Here is a 26,626-nt window from a genome sequence, read left to right as displayed (position 1 = left end):
AAGTAGCGTTTTGCTCCTCAACCTACAGACAGATTATAGACAAGGAAGCAAAAATCGCATCTAGCACACAGTAGTAAGGACAGGGCACGGACTCTGGGGTCACAATGCCTGTGCTCAAAGCCCAGCTCCGTCCCTTCCCAGAGGCGTGGCCTTTGACCTCGGCAGACTGCTCGTCCGTCCTTCCTGCCCCAGCCGCACACCAGGGGATTCACAGCACTTGTCTCACGTGGTTGATATAAAGACAAAACAAGTCAGTCTTAGTGAGGTGCTGAGAAGGGAAACCCACGAAAGCAGCAGCCCCCCCCCCTGCTCCGTGCACCTCTGTCTATTGATACGTAAAGCAGAGCACTGAGCTAAAAGATCAACACGTCCTAGTTGAGCTACAAAACAACTTCACCCTCAACAGGCCACATCAGAACCCTTCCTCATTCAACTCCTCCTCCCAAACCTTTCTCTGCGGCCGGAGCGGGTGCCACTGTCTGAACGAACGAAGATGCCAGGGGAGCGGGGTTACGGGGAGGAGAGACCACGAGCTCCACTACAGGCGAGGGAGGCCTGGGGTGTCCTTGATGTGTCCTTTAGTTTGGGGCGTCTCCGATGCAAAGACACTCAAAGAAAGATATTCTTGGCTTCTGACTTTCTAAGAGCCTGGGTGCTGGTGATCTGAGGGAGTTCCAAAGGTGGTCTTGACTTCATAAGGTAACTGACCTTTTGGTTGACACTGGAACCTAAAATCTAAGACACGTGTTGACCAATGAATTATTTTGACTACTTTTTAAAGATAGAAATTTTAAAATTCTGGAATATTTTAATCCTGCAGATTAAAATGGTACAAAGAATAGTAAGTCAGATGCTCATGTAAACCTGACAAATGTTAGCATTTCCTGCGATTTGTACTATTATTATCATCCTCCTCATTCTACAGAGATGCCAGTGCCCTTTGAAGTCTTGTGGCCAGTGCACATCAGAGATGGGACCTGACCAGTAGCTGAGACTCTGACACTGGTTTCCATCCGAGAGCTTTCAGAAATCCACCCACAATGAGGCTCTGGCTCCTAACACCTTTAAAAAATTTTTTTTATATTTGCAACACAATTTTTTTTTGAAATGAGAACACCACCTGTTTCTTGTAGATAACGTTTTAGGGAACACTGCCGCGCTCACTCCTTTACGTATTTCCTGTGGCTACAATGGCAGAATGGAGTGACAGAAGCTGCATGTGGCCCACAAAGGCTAAAGTACCGACTGGCCTTTTACAGAAAAAGTCTGCCAACCTCTGCTCTAGGACCGCGGTTTCCCAAGTACCGTCCCTACACGGCACCAGCATAACCTGAAACTCGTTAGAAATGAAATCATCTAGCCCTTCCCCAGACCGACTGAATCAAACTCTGTGGAGGAGGCCTCAACACGCCCTGCAGGTGAGCCTAACGCCAGCAGGTACACGAAGGCGGAGAACCACCGCTTTAGAAGGTTCCTCCACAAATATTTAGTAAGTGCTTAATGGGTGCCAGGTGCCTATGTGCGTAAATGATGGACTCAGGTCACTGGTTTACTCTGGAAATGTCTCCTGGGGTGAGCAAAATCCACACCTTCCTTGGGAGGTGACTCTTCCAGCCAGTAGCAGCTGTGAACGTGGCCTGAAGTGCAGGCTTCGCCTTCCACCAATTTCCCCAATATCCCAGGAGGCTGGGCAAAATGTCAAGGGCACAGGCTGGTGTCAGTACCAATTAAAAGTCCCCAAGGCGGATAGTAAAGGCTGTGTCCCAGCACCTGGAGGGCAAAGAGGAGGCCAGGGGGAAGGACAGCCTGTTTTCCCCGCAGAAGGACAGCATCAACCATCGGCGTGAAGTAAATCCAGCGTGGCAGCTCCCACGCGGCCCCCGGAGCCTGGGCGCACCGGGCGGTCCCCGGGCAGCGGTCCTGCCAGTTGGCGGTCACGTGGGTCTCTGCTGACGTGGAGCACGGGGAACGTGCTTCACTTTTCTGGAGGACCTATAAGGCTTACTCGCCCGGGCCCGTGCGGCATCTCCAGGCTCCCACCTTTGGAGGTGCAGGAAGAGAGCTGCCCCTCCTGGATGCAGCTGGAGAGGGACCAGGTTCTCGGCGTCTTTACACCTAAAACTGTGCCAAGGATGGTGCCTACGATAACGAGGACAATAACAGCACAAACACACCACGTGCTTGTGGACACCCCGTGTGCGGGAGCTTTATGAAAACCAACACCTCCCCTGTGAAGAGGGCCCTCACCGGGATTCTGGAGACCTGCGCTCTGACTCCGCCTTGAGACAAACTCAGCAGCCTCGGGGAAGTCACGCAGTTTATTTACAAAGCAGAAATAAACCCAGCCTGCCAACGTCCTAGCCGGGGGCGGCGGGGGTGGGGGGACATGGGAGAAGGGGCTTTGCAACCTGAAAAACCCCGGGATCAGGCAGGAGAAGATTTACTTCCAACGAGAACATCATCGTCATAAACTCTGAGGCGTCAAAGGTTCCCCAGCAAAACCTTCAGGGACCTGGGCTCCCAAGCGGGGGAAGGAGAAAGCTAACAGGTTCCGGTGCCCACAGGCGGCTGGTGGGGGGGCACATTGGCAAGAAGGCACAGGACTCTGTCTGTGGCCCTGAGTCCTTCCCCTCTGCCCCGGACTCGCCCTGCAGGGCAGCGCCTGTGAGGCAACCTGCCCGTCCGTCCGTGATGCCCGTCCGCGATGCCCGGGCATCACGGCGAGTGGCCGCGACCGCCTCCTGCAGCGCAGAAATGAACTCAGGAGCACGGGTGCTCTTCCTGGTCCGACCTCACCTCGTCTGACAGGAGAAACCACTGTTAGCTGGAGGGCTGGGGCTTAGTGGAGATTTGCAGAGAGCACCTGCTCTAACAATCAAGCTTCCCGGACCTCTGGTTTTCCATCAATAGCCAGCCACAGTCACTTCTTTGGGCCCCAACTTCCTCACCTGGACCCCGAGGGCGTGGGCTGGATCGGGACCTTTCCTGGGGGATTTGGGGGAGCCCGACAGAGGTGTCGGGAGGTCCCGTGGGATGAGGATGGGAGAGGGAGGCTGCTGCTAAAAGAAAAATTGGAAAACAACTGGACTAGATGATCTCTTTGATCCTGTCTTGCTTTTAAAAAGAAAACAACCAACTTTTCACTTTGTATTTTGAAACAATCGAAGACTCACAAGAATTTGCAAGAAAAGTACAGACCGTCCCCATGCACTCCTCACCCTGCTTCCCCCACTGAAAACATCTTACGCGAGCGACCGCGGTACGTCAGCAAAACCGGGACATGGACACTGCTGCAGAGACATGAACTAAACGACAGGCTTGAGAGTTTCACCAGGTCTTACGTGCATAATTCCAATGCATGTACTTTTATTGTACAACTTACGAATTAAATACTCTGTTCACTGAATAGGGAATACAGTAATATTTGCTGGGTAAATACCATTAAGTCAAACAGGACACATCAAGTCAAAGGCGCATCTGTCGTTGGTTCATCAAACATGCAACTCACTGGATCTCATGGGATGGGGTCCTGGGAGAATGAGTCTCAAGACTGATCTGAAAAGTAGAATCAGATCGCTCTTCTCTAAGCGTAGGAAGCATGTGCTGTTTCTAAAACGTTCTGATCAGTTTTTCAAAACAAAAGCATTTCGAGGCACAGGCCGACTGAGGGATGCCCCGAAGTGCAGGACCAGCCACGGGGCCTGGGACAGTGAAAGGCGTGTCAGCCACGGCTTCCAGGTGACGCTGGTAACCCGGATGGAAAGACAGGACCCCAAGGCAGGAGCTGTGCCCTGTGGGCCCCAAGATGGGCTTCCTGCCAGCCGCTGAGGGGATCACACAGACAGTGCCTGCCGTGGCGTCCCCAGGAGGCTCCGTGTGGCCAGGGAGGTATGCGCAGAGGAGGTGAGCCTTAGGTGCCCGAGGGCCACTCGCCCTTGCGTAGCGAGAAGCAGCGTTTGATGGACGGGACCCGAGGGCTCTTTCTGACATCTATAAACCTCGACGTCCAACCCTTCCCCTGGGGAAGCCCCAGGTAGCACCCCGGCCCCTCTCACCTTGTTTTGGGTGTTCCCTACTCCTGGCCTAACCATCTTCTGCTAACACCGCATCTGCTGAAACTCCTAAAAAAGCCACAGCGAAGGCCGCTTCGTCCTGCCGGGAAGCTGCCCCAGATGCCGGGACCAGGCTCGCCTTCCTTCTGTCCTCCGGCCTTCCAGAGTGTTTTCTTTCTTTCACCTGCCACTCATGCAGACAGTTATTCCTCGACCTTCCTCCCCCTCCACCTTCTCACCATTTATCACCGACCCCCCCAGCCCCCGCCGGAGGACAGACGCTGAGGGCTTTAAAGAGATTTCCTAAAGCACACTGCTGAATTTGCAGCTGGACCAGAACCAAGGCTGGCAAGTAAGTTTTCACGTTATCTCTGGGCTTCCTGGAAACCAAAGCAAGGAGGGAAAAGAAACGAACATGATATTAGGTTCCTCTGGGACCGCAAAGCCACCTGGATGCAGAAACCTGCCTTAGCGTCATCTAAAGGCATTTTGTCTCACACATGTGAGACAAAATACACATACACAGGTGTGAAGGGGACCTCCACACTTCCATCCCTGTTCACCTGGGGATCCACGGTAGGTATCCCACCAATAAGTTAGGGTAAGTCCGGCTGCACCTGGTGCCACAGTGACATGGCTGGTCTACACACCAAATCTGCACTTACTACCAAGATGGTAACATTTTCGCACTTGGTGCAATACGTGCAAATCTCACTTGTTACTTCTCTAGGCATTGGCAACCTCTCATTAAGAGGAGTACGAAACCTGCTGTCATATGTCACAAGCCTGACATTATGCTATAACGAAAGTGGGAAACACTCAGCTCAGACGTTTCTGTCGTCTACACGTTTGGGGGAGAAAAAAAAGTTTTTGACTAAACCAATTTTCATAGGCACAAGTGAAGTCTAACCCACAAATTTAAAGCTAGACTGCTTAGGAAAAAAATAACACGTGAACATTTCAGGTTCTACTGGAAGCATCTGCTAGCCCGCTTTTCCTATCTTAATTTTATAATACAGCAACTTAATTGGAACATATCTCAGCATTTCTACCAGGACTTTTCAAAGTCTTTCACCATCATCTCCATCATTTTGTAATACGTTCAGAGTAATAAACCCACGGGTCTGCAGGGTGCAATATTCTGATGCTGATGGGCCTTGCATTTCCTAGACATCTTCTTGTATTGTCTGTAAGCATCTAGAAGGCGTCTTCTAGATGAGGTTTAAATTGCAGGCTTCCATGATGGAGACGCATCCAGCAACATGCGATGTGAAACCTCTAGGGGAGTTCCAACCCTCAAACCCCAGGAGGCACGCGATCAATGATGCTCTTTGACGAGGATGTTTATATTTGAATAGACATCCCTTCAAGTGCCCTTTTAATTGGATGAGTGAAAAAAAATGGCAGGCTTCTGGCTAGAGGTCATCCGGGCTTGAATTTTCCACCTGAACGTGAATGTCTCTGAAATGCCCTACACCTTTCCCATAGAGGGAGGACGGGAACAGCTGTCACTAAGGGCTGGGGTTCAGGCCTTAGGAGTTTCTGGAAAAGACTGCCTTTCACTGAAGCCCGGCGTGCGATTTCCTCAGCCGCCCAGGAGCAGCGGGGCTCCTTCAAGCTGCTCCCTCCACGTACCAGGAAAGGTCCCTGTTTCACCATCTGATGGGTCCCCATGAAGCACACTTGTAAGCCAATCTTGGGTCTAAATGTCACCCACGTGCTGACTACACAAGCAACACCAAAAACGTTGCTCCGAGGGCGAATCTGGCATTATTTCTGTGATCTTAAATTTCTTGGGAACAAGTTTTGTTTTGTTTTTTTAAAGTCTATGATTTAAAAAATTCGTACTTAAAACTCTTTGTTAACATCAAGTATGACCCAAACCGGATCATCTGATGAGGACGACTTCATGTGACCTGGATACGATTCTAATCATAGCAGCGGACACTGCGTGTTGAGCAGGCGAGGCTCCGACAGGCCTCAGGCCCTCAGGCCGAGGAACCAGCCCGCTCAAGTGGGCTCCGCCTTCGATAACACCGGTCTCGCTGAGTGCGGCCTGCTCTAAAACAGAACTAAGGAGCTCCCATGGCTGGTGACAGGTAATTTTTGATCTTCATGTGACCCCACTTTATTCTGAGGAGTAACATTTACCTTTACAGTTGGGCTACTTTGTCAAACCCGGCTTTGCTAGCAGAAAGATCCTTATGGGTTCTTTGCCCTGCTATGTAAGATGCTGTAATCATTAAATGAGAAGCGAGAGACTCTTTTAAAAAAATTCTATATAAATCGCTACCAGCAAGGCCAAATAAACCATAATTTACTGAAATTTTGGAATACTCTGTAGCAGTTAAATCAAATGAGCTAGATCTTTCTGCAACTACATGGACAGATCTCCAAGATATACTGTCTAATGAAAACAGCAAGCTACAAAGGGAAACATAAAATATAATGACATTTACATAAAAAACAGAATAAAAAATAACCCTCGGATAGAGAACAATAAAACAGCTTTTCTCTAGATAGATATATAAGTAAAATACCTTATAAGTATATATAAGTAAAATATGCCTCCAACTAGTTTCAGAGGTAACAGTGAGAGGAGGATCTAAACACTATCGAAACGATTTAAGTAAAAAAAAAAAATGAATTCATACACATCATCTACGTAATCCAGTTACCAGGAATCACAGCTGAATTTGGTTCTATTTCACCCCGTTCACGAGACCATTTAGAGGGAGCGCCTACACACGGTGAAGGAATTCGGGGCACAACTGTTGTATCTGGTGGTAAACGGCTTTGTCTGTAGCTTCCCCAGCAAGCTGTTGAGAGGGTGTCTACATGAGACCACTGTGCAGATATCTGGTCCCACCAGCCATCAATAAAACTGAAATCTTAATTAAAAGCTATAATATAACCAGCACCTCCTTACTTTGTAATACATTTTATATGTTAACATCTCAGGAAAACTTGACATATATACACATCTCATCAATTACAGCTTTCAAATTCCAAAAGAATCTTTGATGATTTGGTATGAAATTCTGATATTAAAATAAGATGCTTGAAATATGCAAGTATTCAAACCACAAAGCTTAACTATTATTCATCAAAAAAAAAAAAAAAAAAAAAAAGGCATTTCCGGGCCTTCCCTGGTGGTCCAGTGGATAAGACTCCACGCTCCCAATGCAGGGGCCTGGGCTCGATCCTTGGTCAGGGAACTAGATCCCACAGGCTGCAAACTAAGGCCTGGCGCAGCCAAATAAATAAATCTATATTTTCTTAATGTGTACAAGAGCTGAATAGACTTTTTTTTTTTTTTTTTAAAAAGGTATTTCCTAGGTAGCTATCGATTTCTTCATTATATGTCAAAAATTATCTACTGTACACCTACTGTGTGCCAGGTGGTGCGTCCATAGCAGTGAAGGCTCCAGGTCTGGCTCAGGTCCTGTTTCACGCGGGAGAGGCTGCGCTATACTGTGTTAACAAGCTCCTAACTTTCGATGGCTCCACCGCAATACACATTTATTTCTCACTCTTCACCCTGGGACTCAAGCAAGCAGCCCCGCCCTGGGACATTGCCAGCCTCACGGCAAAGGACAAAGAGAAATGGCAGCACCACTGAATGGCTCTTAAATCTCCCACCTGAAAATGGTGCCATCATTTCTGCCCACACTTCACTGGCCAAGGCAAGACACACGGCCAAGCCGAAGTCGACAGGGCGAGGCTGTAAAATCCTCCCCAGGAAGGGGCAGTGAACTGAATAATAAAAGAATCTACGAAGACCCACGGAGAGCTCAAAGCCTTTTGCCATTTTATATTATCTGACGAAGAACTTCCGGCTGTGAAATCTTGTAGGCTAAAGGTCAACTGAAGACAGTTTCAGGTTGGTGATGTCAAATAAACCATCTGCCCATGTTCTATGTCAGGTGCTGCAGGGCAGCAGCGCTCATTCTGGGACTAAGGGAGTAAGAGGCCACCACTCCCGGGGACACCCCAGTATCGGGGGAAGAAAAGCAAGAGGGAGGAACCGCATGACGAAATCTGTTCCTGCAAGAGGCCTACTTCTCAGGCCCTGGCTACCCCTGGCCCGAGCACAGGGCAGCCTGACCCTGGGGGAGACGCCTGTCCTCTGCGGGGAGCTGCCGGCCGTGTGGCGATGGGTGGCGATGGGTGGCTCCATCATCCTCTCGCAGGTGACGGAGCCAACGGTGGGGGAAATAACACAATCTTCCACACCTGTTCCTTTACCTCTTTATACTTTACACCCAGGAGTTCATGAAAGTTTCTGTGTCGAGGATATATCATCATTTTTCCTTTCCCTAAAGTCAACCTGACTCCTCTGAGGGGGAAAAAAAAAATCATTCAAATATTATGTTTCTTTGTCCGTTTAATCAGGTGAGTTAATTAACTAGATTTATGATAAATCTTGCAAATGACAATCTTCTCGGGAAAACCTCACATTTAAAAGAACGTTACTTTTTTTCCGTTTTAAGCTTTCGTTTTGAATTACTTTTAGACTCGCAAGCTATAACGCTGCAGAGAGTTCCCATGGAACCCTTCACTCAGCTTCCCTCCACGGATGGTTTCTTACAAAACGGTAGTAACACAGTCAAAATCCAGGAATGGCTGTCGGTACAATGCTATTATATGGATTTCACTGGTTTTTACATGCATTCATTGTGTGTGTGTGTGTGTGTGTGTGTGTAGTTCCTACAAGACTGATCACATTCATGGTCATGGTACAGAAGAACTCCAGCCCCACAAAGAAGCCCCCTGTACTATCCGCCCCTCTAGAGCCATACCCTCCCCCATCCACCACCGCTGGCAACCACCCATCTGCTTCTCTATTAGATAAACTTTTATAGCATCTTTGAAAGCACCAAATAATATTTGAAGTGCTACTTAGAGATTTCGTTAGCTCCAATGCCCCAGTCTGAAGGGAAAACAAAACAGGAACCCAAGAAGCGTCCTAATTATGTGAACCCTCACCAGCCCTCAACAGTTATTTGTCTCCCCCCAAAAAACTCATGGCCAAGTTTATATGACTCTCTGAGAACAAATCAGAGATAGATGGAGATGTATTTATTCAAGCATCTCCTAGATTCCATCATCTTTGTTTCACTGAGTAAAAAAGACAGAATTAATTGGGTTGTAGTTTGTGTGAGGAACCCTGGCTAACACTCTGAGATGGGATGGGACAGATCTACCTAAGATTTGGTGGGTCGATACGCCAGGGATGCTGCCCCGATTTTTTTCACGAACTCGTAACATTATTTGCAGAAAGGCTGACTTTCATGCCTCCCTATCATGTTGGAACTCCCAAGCAGCTAGTATTTGCTCAACTGCTTAAACAAAACAGGCCAGGCAGGGGCTGTGTTCCTATCTCTTTCCTGACTGCACAGCCCGGAGTGGGCAGGACCCCTCCTTTCTCTGGAAGCCTGATTCCGTCCCCAGATTGCTTATTACTCCCAATAAATATTTCCAAAGTAGCAATCCTCTCCGAGCTACGTTAGATATTTACTTCCTGACGCCCAGCGATCTTTTTGGTTATAACCTTGCGGTAAACATTCATCACCCATTATTAAGGCTCAGTTGTTTACTCACGGGCTCAGTTGTGTAGGTGAGATCATATTTGTCGTAATAAGACCAGAAAATACAAAGTAGAAAGGAAAATCTTATACTTTGGCTATGCTTCATTCAAGAAAGATATGAGAGTGTGGAGGTGTGCGTTTTCTTAGGAATCATACTAAATAGGTTGGTCTGTGATTTTTTTACTTTTTTTAAACAGTTCATCTCAAACATCTTTCCATGTCATTAAATATCAGCAGTATCTCATTATACGGTGTGATATTTTATCATATGGCCAGACCATATTTGACTGAACCAGTCCCCAGTTCCTGGACATTGAGGTTACTTCCAATTTCACTGTTACAAACAACACTACCAACAGGTGTCTGTGAGCACACAGGGTGCAGGCGTCTTATCAGCTCCTCAGGAAAAAAGCCAGAAGTGGAAATCTTGGGCCAAAGGGATGAACATGAAATAGTAAAATGAAAAGCTACGCATCCATTATAAGCCAGGGGTCTGGTTTTTTTTTTTTTAATCTTTTTTAAAAATAAGTTTCTCTATCTATCTATCTTATCTATCTTTGACCGCGCTGGGTCTCCGCTGCTGCGCGCGGGCTTCTCATCGCGGTGGCTTCTCTTGTTGTGAAGCACGGGCTCCAGGTGCACAGCCGCTCCGCGGCACATGGGATCTTCCCAGGACCGGGGCTCGAACCCGCATCCGCTGCGTCGGCAGGCGGATTCCCAACCGCTGCGCCGCCAGGGAAGCCCCAGGGGTCTGTTTTTGATCAAGACATTCTGGCTGGGCTGGCCGGTTGCTGAGCCTCCTGGATAAGCTTGCAAGTAACCAGTTTCACATCTTGGTGAAAAAAAGAGTGATATGTAACTCTCGGCTTCCGCTTGGTTTCTGTAACGGGCAGGCATTTGTCCTTGAGTTAGCATCCCCCCATCTGCTCACTGACGGCTGAGCCGCCACAAAATGCTGGTTGACATTTTCTTACCTCCCGTTGCAGCTCATCTCCTCAAGGATTTACTGTTCTCTCTATTGATATGTTTTTGTTCCTTTTCTAAAACTGGGAATTGAGAAGCAGTGAAGGTTCAGTCCTTTGGGGGATAGTAAATCTCCAGCCATTTGTCAGTTAAGCATGGCTGGTCTAAAGCCATGAAGCAGGAGAACACCTTACAAATTAAAAAAGAAAAAAAAAATCTCGATTTCTAGCCTGCTACAAAGTCTCTGGCACTTAGCTTTACACTGATGCTCTGGGTGCAGTTTTCCAGATGTGACCGTGTGACTCTTCTGCCTTGACCTTCGCCCATGAGCAGCTCTGTCACAGGCACCGCTGTGTGCTCCTGCAGCAGCGAACTGCACAGTCCCTCCTCATTCCTGTCCGAGCGTCTCTGCCTTCGGCTGCTGTCTGCTGCTGGCTCTCGAGCACGCACTGCCTCAAGCAGATGTACCCCGTCCTTTCTGTCTTTTTTTTAAACAACAGGAGGCAACACTAATGCACTTTCCGCCCCCTGTGATTTTAAATGCACCCCAAGCAACTCCTCCCAGAGCTCAGCCCTAAGGGTAATGACAAAAATAGCACTTGTTCACTTCTTCAATCCCACATCTTAAACCCCTGGCACATATGAAGTTTGCCCTTAGTGTGGCAGAAACCTTTGAATTTGAATAGGCATTTGAATTTGAATAGGTATTTGAATTTGAATAGGTATTTGAAAGGTATTTGAATACCTTTTTTGTTGTTATTTAAGTGAAACATACCTAGCAAAACTATCACTGAGAACATGCAAATATTTCTACTCCCAGCAAACCATTGTAAGCGTTACAATTAAAGCAGAAATCAGCATGTTTGCCCTGACGAACATTTAGTCTTTGTGGTTTTTTTTGGTTAAGACACTGGATGATTTTTTAATAGAAATATAGTTGATTTACCATGTTGTGTTAATTTCTGCTATACAGCAAAGTGATTCAATTATACACATACATATATACATTCTTTTTTAAAATATTCTTTTCCACTATGGTTTATCATAGGATATTGTGCTCCACAGTAGGACCTTGCTGTGTATCCCAACGTCTAACCTTCAGTGCTTCCTCTTTCCACGGCCCCACCGCCCAGCCCCACCCCGGAGGCTCCGAGGTAGAGAGGGCGCAAACAGAAGGGGGAGGGGTGCTATCTAAAGACATCTGTGCAAATGTCTCTCAGTGATGGTCTCTGTATTGAGAATACAGAAATACTGTGATTGCTAGTATTCTAAAAATGATTTTTTCCCCCCGTTCACTGGCTTGACTTTAGAAAAAGTCAACATTTAAAAGAAAAGGGGACATATAACCAAACCAGATGGCAGCCTGTGGTCCGCTGCAACCAAGTTAAAGGCAGCCCCCGACCGCCCCACCCCTTGCTCTACCTGTACACGCAGGGCTCTGAAACGCATTTCCAGTGCACCTGTTTATCCATCCTTTCTAACAGGATACTGCCAGAAACAGAGCGGGGGCGGGGGGGAGAGCTCAGATAAACACTCAGAATCCAGCTTATTATTTCCTTTATCTTGTGAAACAGCCAGGAAGGGTCAAAGGAGGACAGTCAGAGATGAAGAAACTGAGGCATGGGAAAGGTTCAGCGAGATCCATGGCTGGTAAAAGTGGTAAAATTCAGGATTTCAACGCAGGCCTTTGACTCAGGTAATGGGTCTGACTCTGGGCTGGATGCTGAACCAGCAGCAGACAGAGAAATAAGGGCAAGAAGGCTCCTTCTGGAATCAGGATAAATCTGACGCACCGTACAGATGCTCAAACTTTTCTTTCCCCCAAGTAACACAAATGGGCCCAGGGCAGAAGGCTATTTTCCCGCGAGAACAGGAAAAAGGATAAAATGTAAAGCAGCCGCCTATCATAAAGCAGAAATAAATGACAATGGCATCTTCCATCTTTAATATGTCTAGATTCCCAGATTACTATGATTCCCAGATATCTCTGGACTAACATCTCCTCTGCTATCGCAAATACGTCCAGGCTGGAGTAGAAAGACAGATACCCTCGGATTCCACTAGAGGGGAACAGCATGACATCAGGGACGGGAAGTCAGATGACTTGTAAGGACTGTCGCCCTGGGAGCAGAGAGGAATCCTGCTGCCCTCGCAGCGCCGACGCACCCACGTTTCAGAGCCCGTGTGTGGCCCTCGTCTCATGAACGGCAACTCCAGAGAAGTTAAATCCGGCTGAAATTGTATTCAGCCTCTACGATACGTGCAATTTGAACATTCTGTTCGTTCCCGAACACAGTTTTTCTACTTCTTTTTTTTTTTTTTTTTTTCCCGGTATGCGAGCCTCTCACCGTTGCGGCCTCTCCCGTTGCGGAGCACAGGCTCCGGACGCGCAGGCTCAGCGGCCACGGCTCACGGGCCCAGCCGCTCCGCGGCACGTGGGATCCTCCCGGACCGGGGCGCGAACCCGCGTCCCCTGCATCGGCGGGCGGACCCTCAACCACTGCGCCACCAGGGAAGGCCAATTTTTCTAATTCTTGATCAAGCCCACAGCATTTGACAGCCAAACCGATGTCACTTCACAAAGAATCTAATTGGTATCCGGAAGTACAAACAGAAATTTCTACAGGGAAGGTGGTTTGTTAAGTGCAGCACCGGGAGACTTTCCCACGATGTGTAGGAAGACGGAGGGCTTGTTCATCAGGCAAATCAATGGCGCGGCCCGGCGCGGCCCAGCGGACCCGCTGCAGTGTCCACTGCACCGACTGCCAGCTGCGCGCTGAGCACTTGAGACGTGGTGCCTTCTACTGAGGACCTGCGAATTTTCACTTGTCCTTTACTTGTCATCCGTTTAAATTTAAACAGCCACAGGTGGCCAGCAGCCCGAGATCAGCCTCTCCAGGGACACCGCGTTCAAGCCAACCATCTTCTTCCTGTTCCTCCTCAAGTGCCCCAGACAGCAGAGACACGGGGAGGGGCTTTCGGGCTCTGCGGGGAGCCGCCGGAGCTGGCCTGTGACTGGGGCTGCGCCTCACGCTTGGACGGGCCCTTCACGCTCCCCCAAGGCTGCCACCCGACGCCGGCGGCACTCATCTGCTCTCTGGGGGCTCCCGCCCCATCCACCGTCCCCCCCCCCACCATATTACTTGTCGTGATCCACCGCCTGGCACACGTTCCTCGGCTCAGAACGTCCCAGCGGCTCCCCGGCCTAGCGGTGCGGCGGCGCCCCACCGGCCCCACCCCTCCCTGGGCCGCTGCTTGCCCTCACGCCTGCCTCCCCCCCTCGGGGAGAAGCCCGGGGTCCGCGGGCGCCGGCTGCACCTCCAGATGCGCCCACCAGCCCGTCCACCCTTTCCTGCTCTCGAAGGACCTCTGCCGCTCTGTCCCCATCTCAGGGCCTTTGCACTTGCCGTGCCTCTGCCCAGACTGGACACTAGGGCTCCACGTGGACGCCCCTTCCTCGGGCTCAGCCCCCCTCCCATCTCCAGGAGTCCCCCAGAGACTCCGTGTTCTAGTAGCTTATTTCTTCTCGTCACTTGATCAGAAATTATTTTCCTATATTTAGTTTTTACTTGTTTCTAAACTCTTCTTTCTTTGCCTTCAAAATGTAAATTCCATGATTAGGGAAGACCTCCCTGCCGTCTTCTTCATGGCTGAACCACTAGTACCCAAAACAGGGCCCGCCATAAAGCAGACTCTCTACCAGCATCTGTCGAATGGGAATGAATCCTGGATCCCTCCCTATGGATGGAAAACTCTTAGAGATCAGAGACCATATCTTACACCTTCTGGGACCTCAGTACGTGTTTGCTGAAGGTCATGACAAGAGTGACACTGAACCCCCGCTACAGCCTCCAACCCACTCTTTCACAGGTGACACACCTTTAAATGAAGGCGCTTTGCAAATGAACCTTCCAGGGTCTCTACACAGACACAGCACCTTGTGATATATTTCTCTCTCTTAAAAAGCCAACCTCAAGTTTAAGCAAAAAGATCCAGCGAAGGTCATACGTTTAAGGATGGAAAATTAAATACCAGTTACATTGCTACCGGTTTAGGAAAATTCTAGAACTTACAGCTGATTGCACTTGTGAGTTTATACCACTGGGAGTGAGGACGCAGGTTTCTTTGGTGGGAAAGAGGGAGCATTTCAATTTCTTTTACCAAAGAAACGAGATGTGGCACCAGGACAAGACGGGGGGAAAAAACCCGTTTTACCGCCTGTCCTTCGGGAAATGGGAAGAGACGGCCGAACATGCAGCAGAGTCTCGGCATTAAAGCTCCTGGCAAACCAACAGTTTCCTGGGAAAGGTCAGTGCCTTCCAGTTTATGGAGCTAATCACCTGACAAATGTTCCTCTGACATTTTATTTTCTAGGGATGTCGGTTTCGCACATTAAAATGAGAACCACAGTCCTAAGGAAAGACCATAAGTCAAGTCTCATCACGACTCACTTTAAAATTATTTGGTTATACTGTTATTTTGCTCTTGAGCACTGATTATAAGAAGTGAGCCATCCTCTGGGCCACAGGATCTGCTCTGCTGGGCTAAAATTTTGGTTGTAAACATACCTGTTTGTAATCAGCTTTCCTCTGTTATTACTAACCTTGTTTCTCAGATTACAGATGGAGATGGGCATTGTTTGCATGCAAGTAACTATGAACAAACTCAGTATTCATACGGGCTGCCAATGTATTGTTATGATTGTTATTAAGTCTCTTTCTAGGGAACTTTTTCTTAATATGGACTCTGAATTTAGTTTCAAATCCCTGCCCAGTTTTAATGCAGTGAACACGCGTGAGGATCAGAAGTTATTCTGACACAACGAAGCGCTGCTTTGAATGCGATTTCCCTGAACATGTCTGGAACCTACGTGCAGCCAGAGGGGGTATTCGTTTGTACCCTTACTTGCCATGCTCTGAGGCTTCTGCGACATTTTCTAAGGAAACACATCAACACAAACACCAGATCAGCTACAAATATCTGTCCTCCTGACAGGTGCTGCCGAGTCCATCGATAAAGCATACATTTTTAATGTTTTCACTTAACTCTCACCCCAAGAACCACAGTCTTTGTAAAGAAATCTGGTTCTAATGCAGATGTGAAAAGATTTCTATTTCCCAAGTGGAACAAATGAACCTCCCAGCTGACTTCCAGGTGGTCAAAACAGGTGGTATAATTTAGTTGATCAGAGCAAGTTTTACAAGAGTAAATTTAGAGCAAAGTAGGTCTTTAAGCACACAGGAGGAGAATAGGGTTGGTAGGTCCTTGGAGAAGAAATGATCACATTTTTAAACGCCTCGATGAATAAGGTCACGATTCTGATGAGTTTCTAACAGAAATATTTAAAGACACACCTGAACTGCGAAACCATTATCAAGAAAACGCCAGCTCGATGAAGTAAGAGCGTGGCATGGACGTATACACACTACCAAATGTAAAACAGATAGCTCGTGGGAAGCAGCCACATAGCACAGGGAGATCGGCTCGGTGCTTTGTGACCACCTAGACCGGTGGGATAGGGAGGGTGGGAGGGAGGGAGACGCAAGAGGGAGGGGATATGGGGATATATGTATATGTATAGCTGATTCACTCTGTTGTACAGCAGAAACGAACACACCATTCATTGTAAAGCAATTAGACCCCAATAAAGATGTTAAAAAAAGAAACCGTCAGCTCATGGACCTCGAACACTCAGGCGTCTCCTGGGTCGGCTATGGCGTGTTTCTGAAGCCTGCAGGCCCACAATTTCATTGACTGGACAGCTCAGCCCACCCAGAATTTTGGGAAAGAGGGGCCACCTTACTTGGACAGCAGGATCAACCTGAGTTTTCCCTATGGAGCTTTCAGTTCCCCTGCAGACAGGGGTTCATTAGGTTAACTAAGGGTTAATATTTGTTAGCAGCAGATGCGTGAGCTGAGCATAGTCACTGAAAGGGCCGAGCTAAACTCGTGCTGGCGACCAGACAGACTTAATCCACCTCCACTGCCAGGGGACACCTTCGTCAAGGAACTACACAGCCGAGCTCCTTCCAGATGCTCCAGGATCAAATGGATTCCAAGCCTCAGGCTCTTTTGTTAGCTGCCAGATAGGTCCAGTTCCCCGTACAGAACAGGCACAGAATAATGAGGAGAGCAGCTGGGTCGAAGCTGTGGCTCTCGAGGTGCAGTAAATGCGGGCACGCTCCCTGTGGGCGGCTGACGGCTGGGTGCCTGGACACGAGCCCGTCTCCGTGCCAGCGGGCTGCTGACAGCCTGCTCACTGCCTGCAGAACCACTCAGCTCCCACGGCCGGGGGCCTGATTTCCCTCCCAGCCGGAGAGGCTCCAGGTTCCTGGCCGAAGTCTATTCTTCCTTCTTCCCCTTACCAACAGGTCTCTGGGTTTGTTGGAATGACACACTGCTGAGTAACAGAATAGCCTTGCCGGCCTCTCTTGCAGCTACAGGGGCAGCGGTGGGACAGAGCCCCAGCCCCGCACACGGCGCCGGGAAAGCGAGTCCATCCGCCGTCGCTCCCAGGAAGGTGGGCGTTGCTGTCTGGGTGCCGCCTCTCGTTTGTTGTCTTTCTGCCTGGAGCTGGGACGCTTATTTTACAACCAGACGCAGTGCCCTTCCCTCTCTGAAGGTGGAGGCTTCTGGAGACGCTCCTGAAAGGGAGCTGGGTTTTTCATGGGATCAGGAGGCCAGGCAGCAGCGAAGAGAGGCCGTCCATGGAGCGGCTGAGCAGTTCTGTGGCTTTTAGCCATTTCATCAAGGTTTCGCCCAGCTGGGGAGAAGCAGGGCTGGTTGCTTCTGCGTCTTTCGCACGCTGCTGGTCATGTGACAGGGTGACACGCCTCTCCTCGGAGGCTCCGAAAGCAGCACGAGCTGCTCTGGAAGACGCATGTTTATGGGTCTGTGTTCTCAGCCACCACTGTGGCCACTGAAGGGGACCTGTGACAGTCTGGCTGACTTGAATTTTTTTTTAATTACTCCAAAATGCCTGTTTTCTTCGATGTTTTGGGCTGTCCCTAACAACTACCCACATCTCAATCGAGCCCCCTCCCTTACTTTATAACCTCAGAATGGGATTAAGAAAGCAAAGGAAGGGTTACAAAAAGCCCTAGTCTTCTGGACATTATACAGGCAGCTTCACTCCCGCTTTCCTTCTTTCCTTACTTCCCTTTCAGAGGTTTGAAAGGGACTCTAATACACTTCTTAAGACATCTGATTAGTGAGGTTTTGCCTTGAGACGCCGAGTGGGGGAGGAGAAGGATGGGTTTCAACACGGCTGAGCTTTGCCCAAACCTGTGGCTTGGAGGAACTGGCACAGAGCCACCATCTCCAGAAGGCTTCTACCTCGTGGATGAAGATAATGATATTTGTTTGAGGGGTACTCCCTTGTGTTGCATATACAAACCAGACTTAATGGATATTTTAAAAAATTTCCCACAGGGAAAATAGGCCATGTGAAAGTGCCGGGGCATTCAACTGTCACTTCCTTCCAGGGAAAAAGAGGAAAAAAACCCCAACAGTCCTGCTTAGACGGAGCCAGCTACCGCTTGCACTGTTAAAAGCTTTAACGCTTCTGCCTACACAGTTGGCTTCCTCAGACCTCCGGCCCTGGGAGGGCTGACACCTGCCAGAGTAGCAATCCAGTTGTGAATAGTCTACCCAGACGGCAGGAAAGAGCCGGTGAAGGAGAGAGGCCCATTTGTTTCCTTTTCCCACCCGTTCTGACTTCCATAATCCAGCTGTTTGAGACACTCAGCTGCAGCCACCTCGGTGAGAAACCACGACTTTTGCCACTTTGCTAAGTTATTCACCCCACGCTCGGTCCTCCAACCGGCTCAGAATACACGCCCTAGAAAACCGCCAGCACTGGAAGCCTTTGCAAGCCCATAAAGCCTTCCTTTCTCGGCTCCCGAGGGAAGGGTACGTGATGTTCAGGGCTGATTTGCTCAACGGGATCGGCTTCACTCATATGGGTTCCCCATCCTTCCTTACCCATTTCCTAGGGGGAATCTGAAGGTTCTAGAAATAAGAGGGAACTAAGATGGCGGACGGACGGAAGGAAGGGGAGCAGGGAAGAGGCGGGAAGGGTTTACACCTGCAGCAGTGGGGCCCGGGCTCTCTAGCTATGACTCCAGCTGTTCAGCAGAGGCTCTGTCCCCAGCCCAGCCCATGTCCCCGGGGAAGGCAGACACGCGGGACAGAATGCGAGCATTTCCCGGAGTGTGAAATCGCTTGAGTCACAGATTCCTCTATAAAAATTCAAGTCTCAGATACTGCAATCCCCCGTTACATGACGTCTGTGACTTATCTTTGAGAGCCATCGAATTGTTGAATGCTCAGAACTTTCTCAAAATTGTACCTGGAATTAATCTAAGGTTTTTTTTTTCCCCCTTAGTCAAGATTTTTTTAAAAGTCATAGTCGGTCCAAATATAGTCAATTTTCTGTTTTATAAGTGAAATACTTGAAATAAGTTTAAAGGAGGCAATCTCAGCATCTCTAGGACAAGACTCCTTCAACGTCGTACCTTGACTTTAAAATTAACGCAGCATTTCTACTGATCCCAGGGGACCATGTTGGACCAGCTAAATGTTCACGACACAATATGTTTCTGGCACCAGAACGGACTTGAGAAATTAGCCTGCTGCCTCTTGGCCTGATAAAATCTCAATAACGGTTCAAAGCAGAGTTTCTCTCTCATTGCCATGTAAGAGCTTCCTGCTATACTAGAGGGTCATAAAGGTGCTTGATTTCCAGAAGTCCTTAACGTTCTTCATTACAGACTGTGGAGTGCTGACCCAGTTTCCATATGGTTTTTAAAAAATGAGGGTTAAGGACATGCCCATCTGTGGCCACGGTCAGGAAGCCGCCTGGAGATTTCTTCCCTATTTGTAGCCAGATTTGGTAATTGGAGGGAGACGGCCTGTGCTGGCAGCTCCAGGCCAGTTCATGCATAATTCACCCAAACGGATGGAACAGCCCCATCCGGGACAAACCTTGGCCTACTTCCCCTGGTTTATCACCAAATTTGCTCTCTGTTTTGATCTCCGAGGCCCTGTAACCCTCCCCCTTTGGTATCAGTGACACCGGGGTAAGTCACATAATGACATAAGGTTTCTGGAGGCAGATGGACCAGGGCCCTTCTGAGAACAAAGATGGGCCTCAACCCAGCCGGTGAGCCGGGAGGGGAAACACCCAAGAACCAGGTTACAGACATGAAGAAACACAGCCCAAACCCAGGTAGCTTGAGAGACATACGAAAGGGACCCGATATTCCGCGTTACAAACCCGGTCCCTCATCCTGTCCCCATCAGGCCCGGAGATGAAACGGCTCCAGAACATCTGTGTCCTTTGACCTTGGGCTCCTCGTGTATTTCATCGGGAAGAGGCTGAGAATGACATGCTGTAACGCATTTTGTGTCACTTTGCCAGAGGCTGTAGTTTATAAATGTTCCGTGTTAATCAGAATTATAAATGAAGAGCTTAATTTCAAAAATTTGTTTAATTTTGTGAGCTGTTCAGGCCTGCGTCCCTGTCTTACTCAACATCCAGCCGTGGGGAAGCTAGAATTCCTGCTCCTGTCAAGAAGCTGACTGTGGTCCTACCGTGTAAAGCCCTCTGCTAGCTTCCCACGGCCCCTCGAGCTTCTTCATGACCCCCAGGCCCCTCGCTCCTGCCTCACCTTCCAGCCACTCTGCTCTTTTCCTCCCAGATGGACTCTCTGGAATATAAGCGTATGGCACTTACCACGGTTGTAACTAATTAATTAATTGTGTGACGATGGTTCAAAGCAAATCTCTCTCATTAAAGTGCAGACTCCACCCAGTGGCTCCCATCTTCTTGGGAACGGGCTTTGGTGGCTGGGGACAGGTGCACACAGCTCCCAGCCCGGGCCGGCCAGGAGTCACGGAGGGACCGGAACCGGCCACCGTGCCTCGTTCACGCGTGTGCCCCCAGGGCCCACGCACAGCAGATGCTCAGAAGACGTCTGGGCAATGAACTGAATACACAAACAAGGCGATAAATCTCGGTGCTGCAATCTCAGTGCTGCAAGGCGCTGCATCACTCACTGCACATCTGAGGGGGGACTTGACCCAGACACTCAGCTGCTGGTGTTGGTGCTGAGCTACAGTCCAAGCCTGATGGTCGACTGTGCAGCGTTCTTCCTATCATCGTTACGGGGGCGCAGCACCCACACGGCCACTTCAATGTGCTAAATGAAGTCCACGCACTAGGTGAATTTCTACTTATTTTCTTAAACTAACATTCACGGACAATTAGCAAGTAAGGGTTGGCTAGGGCTCAGCCAGATTTCCTGATTGGGCCCTCAGGAAACTGTGAATTATAAAAAGATAGGTATATTTTTCTCCCCATCTGAAACTTAGATTCAGAGCAGTGCTGAATGTCTTACAGCCTAAAGTCTCACTCAGCAAAATGGCTGAGCAAAGGCATTGGGCAATTTTTCTTAGTTCTGGATCTGTAAGTAAGTAAAACACTGAATGTTCAAGTCCAAGCAGTTTAAAGGGACCCTGGAGCTCCACTCCTGTCCCAAGTGCAGGGAGGCCAGAGTGACACAAGGGAGGGGGCCTCACGTCAACCCCAGACAGGCCCAGGGTCATGACTCTGACGGTGCTCTTGTCATGCTCTGTGATGCTCTGGTTTTGAGAGTTACAGTTTGCAGATTCCCTTTAAACTCAAGGCAGCTCTCACTAAGCTTTGCTTCCTTCTCCCAGAGCATATGCAGGCCTGGAAGGACCAACAGCTATAGCGGGAGATGAACAAGACAGAGACGTAAATTATTCATTTTCTCTCAGGCTTGGAGCATAGACAGTTCTCCGCTTATCAATGGGTTGTTCGAAAAATCATTTGCAAGGCTGCTGTTCTAAAGCAGGATGTTTTTACCCCAGAAACAGGGCTCCATACATGGCTCACTTCCAGATCAGACCCTCAATCCCCAAGTGCTATCTTCAGAGCCCTGCAGGCCATAATCCAACCACTACAAAAACCAGAGAATGCTGGTTACCTACCCCAACACCCACTTCCTCTCTCCTTGGTCACAAAATCCCCATTTTAGCTGGACACACTGAGATCTACAGTGAAAGAAAACATTTCTCTAGCACCTAAGCGTGGTCATGTGATAAATGAGACACAAGTGAAGGGTTACGTGGACTTCCTGAAAAGCTGCTTAAAGGAGGTGCCTTTTCTGCCCTTTGGGTGGTAGGCAACACAAATATGAGGGCTGGAGTTTCAGCAGCCATTCTGGGGCAGAGGGGACTGTGCATGGAAGCCATGGGCTCAGATGGTGTAGCAGGGAGACCTTGTTCCTGATGGTGGTGGAGCTGCCCCATAAGCCCTGCCGACTCCCTTCTGTATTCTGTTCACGTGGGAAAAAAACAAAAGCTCTTATTTAAACTGCTATTATTTGAGATTTTTCTAATGCCTACAGCTGCACGCAATTCTTAACTGGTACACCCATGAATAACAATGTCTTTATGGGAAAATGGGATGTCTGCTATACATCTATCCCCAAACCTTCTCTGGCAGTAATGACAAAAAGAACATGCACATACCTCCAAAAACGCCATGAAAAAAAGCGTAATAGTGGGAACTGACATTGTGGGACACGTCATATTTGACAAACAGTACTTGTTACCATCACAATGTCGGACAAGGTACTGTGACTTACTGCCCCCCTTTTACAGATGAGGAGACTGAGGTTCAAGTAGCTCAAGAATCTGTCCCAAACCAGCTGTTAAATACCCAAGTAAGAGTTACATATTTGGCATGAGATAGACATAGATATGGTAACAGGTAGGAAATGGTAACGTTTTTAAGATCTTGCCAACTAATTTAGTAAATTGCAATTACGAGAGAAGCTAGAATAAAAAGAAGGTACCTTGACCTAATTAAATGAGATAATACACGTAAAGATGCCTACCATGCAGTAGATACTCCAGAAATACCTGTTCCCATTTGGATTTTTAAAAAGCCCTTCCTGAAACACACAAATACATACCTGCCCCCCACATTTCTAAGATATGTCTTATCAGATTATTTTGTGGGGGAGGTAACATACATGGAAACCTACAATCATTTAATTTAAAAAGTCATACCTGAAAAATGAAGTGGCTAGGTTTGTGTTCTCGGTGGAATGGTGTTCCGTTCCCCCCTAAAATTCTACCCAGAACCTCATAATGAGATCTTATTTGGAAATAGGGTCTTTGCAGACGTCATTAGTTAAATTAAGATGAGGTCGGGCTTCCCTGGTGGCGAGTGGTTGGGAGTCCGCCTGCCGATGCAGGGGACGCGGGTTCGTGCCCTGGTCCGGGAGGATCCCACGTGCCGCGGAGCGGCTGGGCCCGTGAGCCGTGGCCGCTGAGCCTGTGCGTCCGGAGCCTGCGCTCCGCGACGGGAGAAGCCGCGACAGTGAGAGGCCTGCGTACCACAACGCAATAAAAAAAAAAAATTCGCGTTTAAGCGGACCCACACAGTTCAAACTTGTGGTGTTCAAGGGTCAACTGTAGTCTCAAGTAGAATAAACAGACCCTTTTACAGATGCTTCTCTTAAAGGTGTTATTGCTCTTGCCCATTTCTTCTTTTTCTTTCATAAAAATATTTTAGCTAAAAGGTCACAGACCAGGAGAAGATACTTGTGACTCGTAACAAGAAATGAGTATCTAAAACATGTAGAGTTTCTAACAATCAATGAGAAAAGAGCCACCTCTCTCCCACATCCCTATGAGTCAGAGAAAAAAATATGTCAAGGATATTATACTTCATATAACAAACATATGAAAAAGTACTTAAGCTTTCCAGCGATCACAGAGAGGCAAATGCCTGCCACTTCACACCTGTCAGGTTGAAACTGTTCGTTCAATCTGATAAAAGCACTCACTGGTAGGGACCTGAGGCAACAGAGCCCTCCAACACCTCTGGAGAAATGCAAATTGGTTCAGGCATTTTTTTTTTTTTTTGCCGTACGCGGGCCTCACTGTTGTGGCCTCTCCCGTTGTGGAGCACAGGCTCCGGACGCTCAGGCTCAGCGGCCACGGCTCACGGGACCAGCCGCTCCGCGGCATGTGGGATCCTCCCAGACCGGGGCACGAACCCGTGTCCCCTGCATCGGCAGGCGGACTCCCAACCACTGCGCCACCAGGGAAGCCCTGGTTCAGGCATTTTTGAAAGCAAGTTGCCAAACCCAGAACAAGACAAGTCCACCTTCGGACCAGCGGTTCCCCTCTAAGTGAGCCCAGACCTGGGGAATTCTCACATGTGTGTGCAAGCTGAGCGCACACTGCAGCTCTGTTTAAAAGAGCAGAAAAGGGGGTGTCCCTGGTGGCCCAGTGGTTAAGGCTCCGCGCTCCCAACGCGGGGGGCCCGGGTTTGATCCCTGCTCCGGGAACTAGACCCCGCAGGCTGCAACTAAGACCCGGCGCAGCCTAATTAATTAATTAATTAATTAATTTTAAAAAATGAAAGAGCAGGAAGGCAGAAGCAACCCAGCTGAATCCGGGCAGGGCAACAGATAAATTGTTGCCGCTATGTAACAAGGGAAGTGGAGGGACTAGATCTCCCGTGAGACGATGGGGATGAACCTTAAATCTGTAACTTTGGAACAAAGAGAACACACGTTATAAAGGGCCGGTGTAGCCTGCCAAACAACAGATGCAACATTTACAACACACGACGACGCTGTTAGACAATCAGCTCGACAGACGTTTACGCACGTGTTGACAATGTGACGAGCAGTGACCCCACCCCGGGAGGAAGGAGGAAGGAAAAGGGAGGAGGGGCAAGGACACAAAATCGGACACAAGAAAACTCCCCGAGACAGATACTCCCACAGAACTGGAAACGCGGGGAGAGAGGCGGCCGCAGTGACCCTCAGGAAATGTCCTGTCACGTTCAACTTCCACGATTCCAGTCCAGGATTTCGCTCCTTTCCTATCCCAGGAGGATGGAAACCTGCGGGTTTCTGAGCGGACCCTAACTGCTGAGCAGACCTGCAGAGACCACTCACGAGGACAACGTCTGAACAACGTGGCGGCGGGGAGGCCACAAAGGCCCTTTGCTGTCACCTCTGCTGAGTCTACACCCTCAGCCGGGACTGTGTGGCCACCTGGGGTTCCAATGGCTCCAGGCCCACGGCTGCAGGCGGGACAGGGTCTCCTTCACATGTCACTGCGCCCTGGGTACTAAGCCTCAGCTGATGAGCGTTAACTGTCACCAGGCACGCGCAGCTCCAGACGCACCCAAACACGGAGTCACTGGGGAGCGGGCCACCAGGGGAACTTAGTAAAGACCCTTCCAAGCTGAGAGCCGCATCCTGACACCAGCATCGCACAGCAGCGACACTCTCCGGCACGGGCACAACCTCAGGCCGCAAAGCTGGATGGGCTTCTTTTAAACGAAGTCCTAAAGGGACCGGTTACTGGTCCAGGGTGGAACGGGCAGAGGAGCCCCTTCTTCTGATACAAGGGCCGATGAACCCCGCGTGCCCCCCTGTGCCTTCTGCAGGGCCCAGTGCTGGGACGCGCCTCGCCTCGCATCCGCTAAGCATGTGATCGGGCAGGCGGTGCTATAAGCCCGCTCATCACCCGAACACCTGGAGTGAAAAAAAATTTGTTTTAAACCAAGAGCATTTTTTGAGGCCAAGTAGATGCTGAGTCCTGGGCTAAAGGAACCCCAGAGCTAGGACAGGCCAGTGGGAGCCACTTGCACTGTGGACCCTGCGGTGGGTTTAGGGTCGATCTCCAGGGGCTCCTGGAAGCCTCCTCTGCTGATTCAGATCAACATGGTCACGGTGCCACAGCAGCAAGCCACAAGTACAGGGCCAGCTATCGGTGTAAACTCTTTGCCTAAATTCACCGAATCTTAACAACCTGCGTCATCTAGAGAGGTAGACTCCCCCACTTGTCTGGATTCACCCAGCAGATTAGGTGTCAAACATAATCCGCTTGAGGACAAGAAAGCTCATGAGGCCAAGGAGCGCCCGAGTCCAGATTCCAGCACATTCGCTGAGTTCCTGCCGTAAGTTCCGTGCTGTGCGCCCCGTTTTCACACGCTCCCATGTGCTGCTCAGGACCCAGCAGGGTAAATACCACCATCTCCATTTTCCACGAGAAAAGAGCCAAGGCTGGGAGATGTTAAGCCCTCAAGGCTGGTGAACGGGGAAACTGGCTCTCAAACTTTTTCAAAGATCAGTCTGAATCCTCACCTCCAGCATCCAGGACCGTGACCTTCTTTGGAAATAAGGTCTTTGCAGACGTCATTAAGGATCTCTCAGTGGCCCTAACTCTAATGATGGGCGTTCTCAGAAAGAAGAGGAAGATCTGACAGAGACACAGGAGAGAAGGTCTTGTGGGGACAGAGGCAGAGACGCTCCACAAGCCTCGAAACACCAAGAGTTACCAGGGGGAAGGAAGCCCCACCGGAGCCTCTGCAGGGAGCCCCGCCCTGCTGACCCCGTGGTTTTGGGCTTCCGGCCTCCAGAGCTGTAAAAGGGTGAATGTCCGTTCTTTTGTGAGCTACCCAGTTTGCGGTCATTTGTTACAGCCACAGCCTAGGACACCGGTCCCCAACTCACCTCGCAGATCTGCCTGACGCCAAAGCCAGAAGCAGGCGGGGACAGGAAGACGCAGAGGGGAGGAGACGGGAGTTGAGGGATGCGGAACCTGTGCCCAAACGTGATGCTTTTTCCCTTTCTGCCCACCCGACAGACTTCGGCTTTGAACTCAAACCAAGATCAACCAGAGAAATTAACAGCGTGAAATGCCAGCCCTCTTAGAATATGTATCACCAGCTTCTTAGAATATTCTTGAGGCTTTAGGCTGTGGGTCTATGACACACACCTCTGCAATCCTAGTGTTGCAATAAAGATAATTTATTTTGGAGACAGACTATAATAGCTTTGGGCTTTTTTTCCCCTTCTCTTTTCAAAAGGCAAATCCATCTTTAAAAAAAAAAGAAAAATATTCATCACCCATAATCTTACCACCTTAACAGAATTATTTCTCATTTAAAAAAAATAT

The 26,626-nt window shown here is 49.1% G+C and overlaps 1 protein-coding gene across 11 annotated transcripts in view; it reads right to left on the bottom strand.

The window, feature by feature from the left end:
• Window positions 1–26,626, bottom strand: part of PRKCA (protein kinase C alpha) — a 355,119-nt gene that overhangs the window by 113,296 nt on the left and 215,197 nt on the right. The gene's annotated exons all lie outside the window — the stretch shown is intronic.

This window comes from Kogia breviceps, chromosome 19, assembly GCF_026419965.1.
Source record: "Kogia breviceps isolate mKogBre1 chromosome 19, mKogBre1 haplotype 1, whole genome shotgun sequence".
Classification (NCBI taxonomy): Eukaryota; Metazoa; Chordata; class Mammalia; order Artiodactyla; family Physeteridae; genus Kogia; species Kogia breviceps.
Note: the sequence above shows the minus strand (reverse complement) of the source record. Positions and strands in the feature narration are given on the sequence as shown.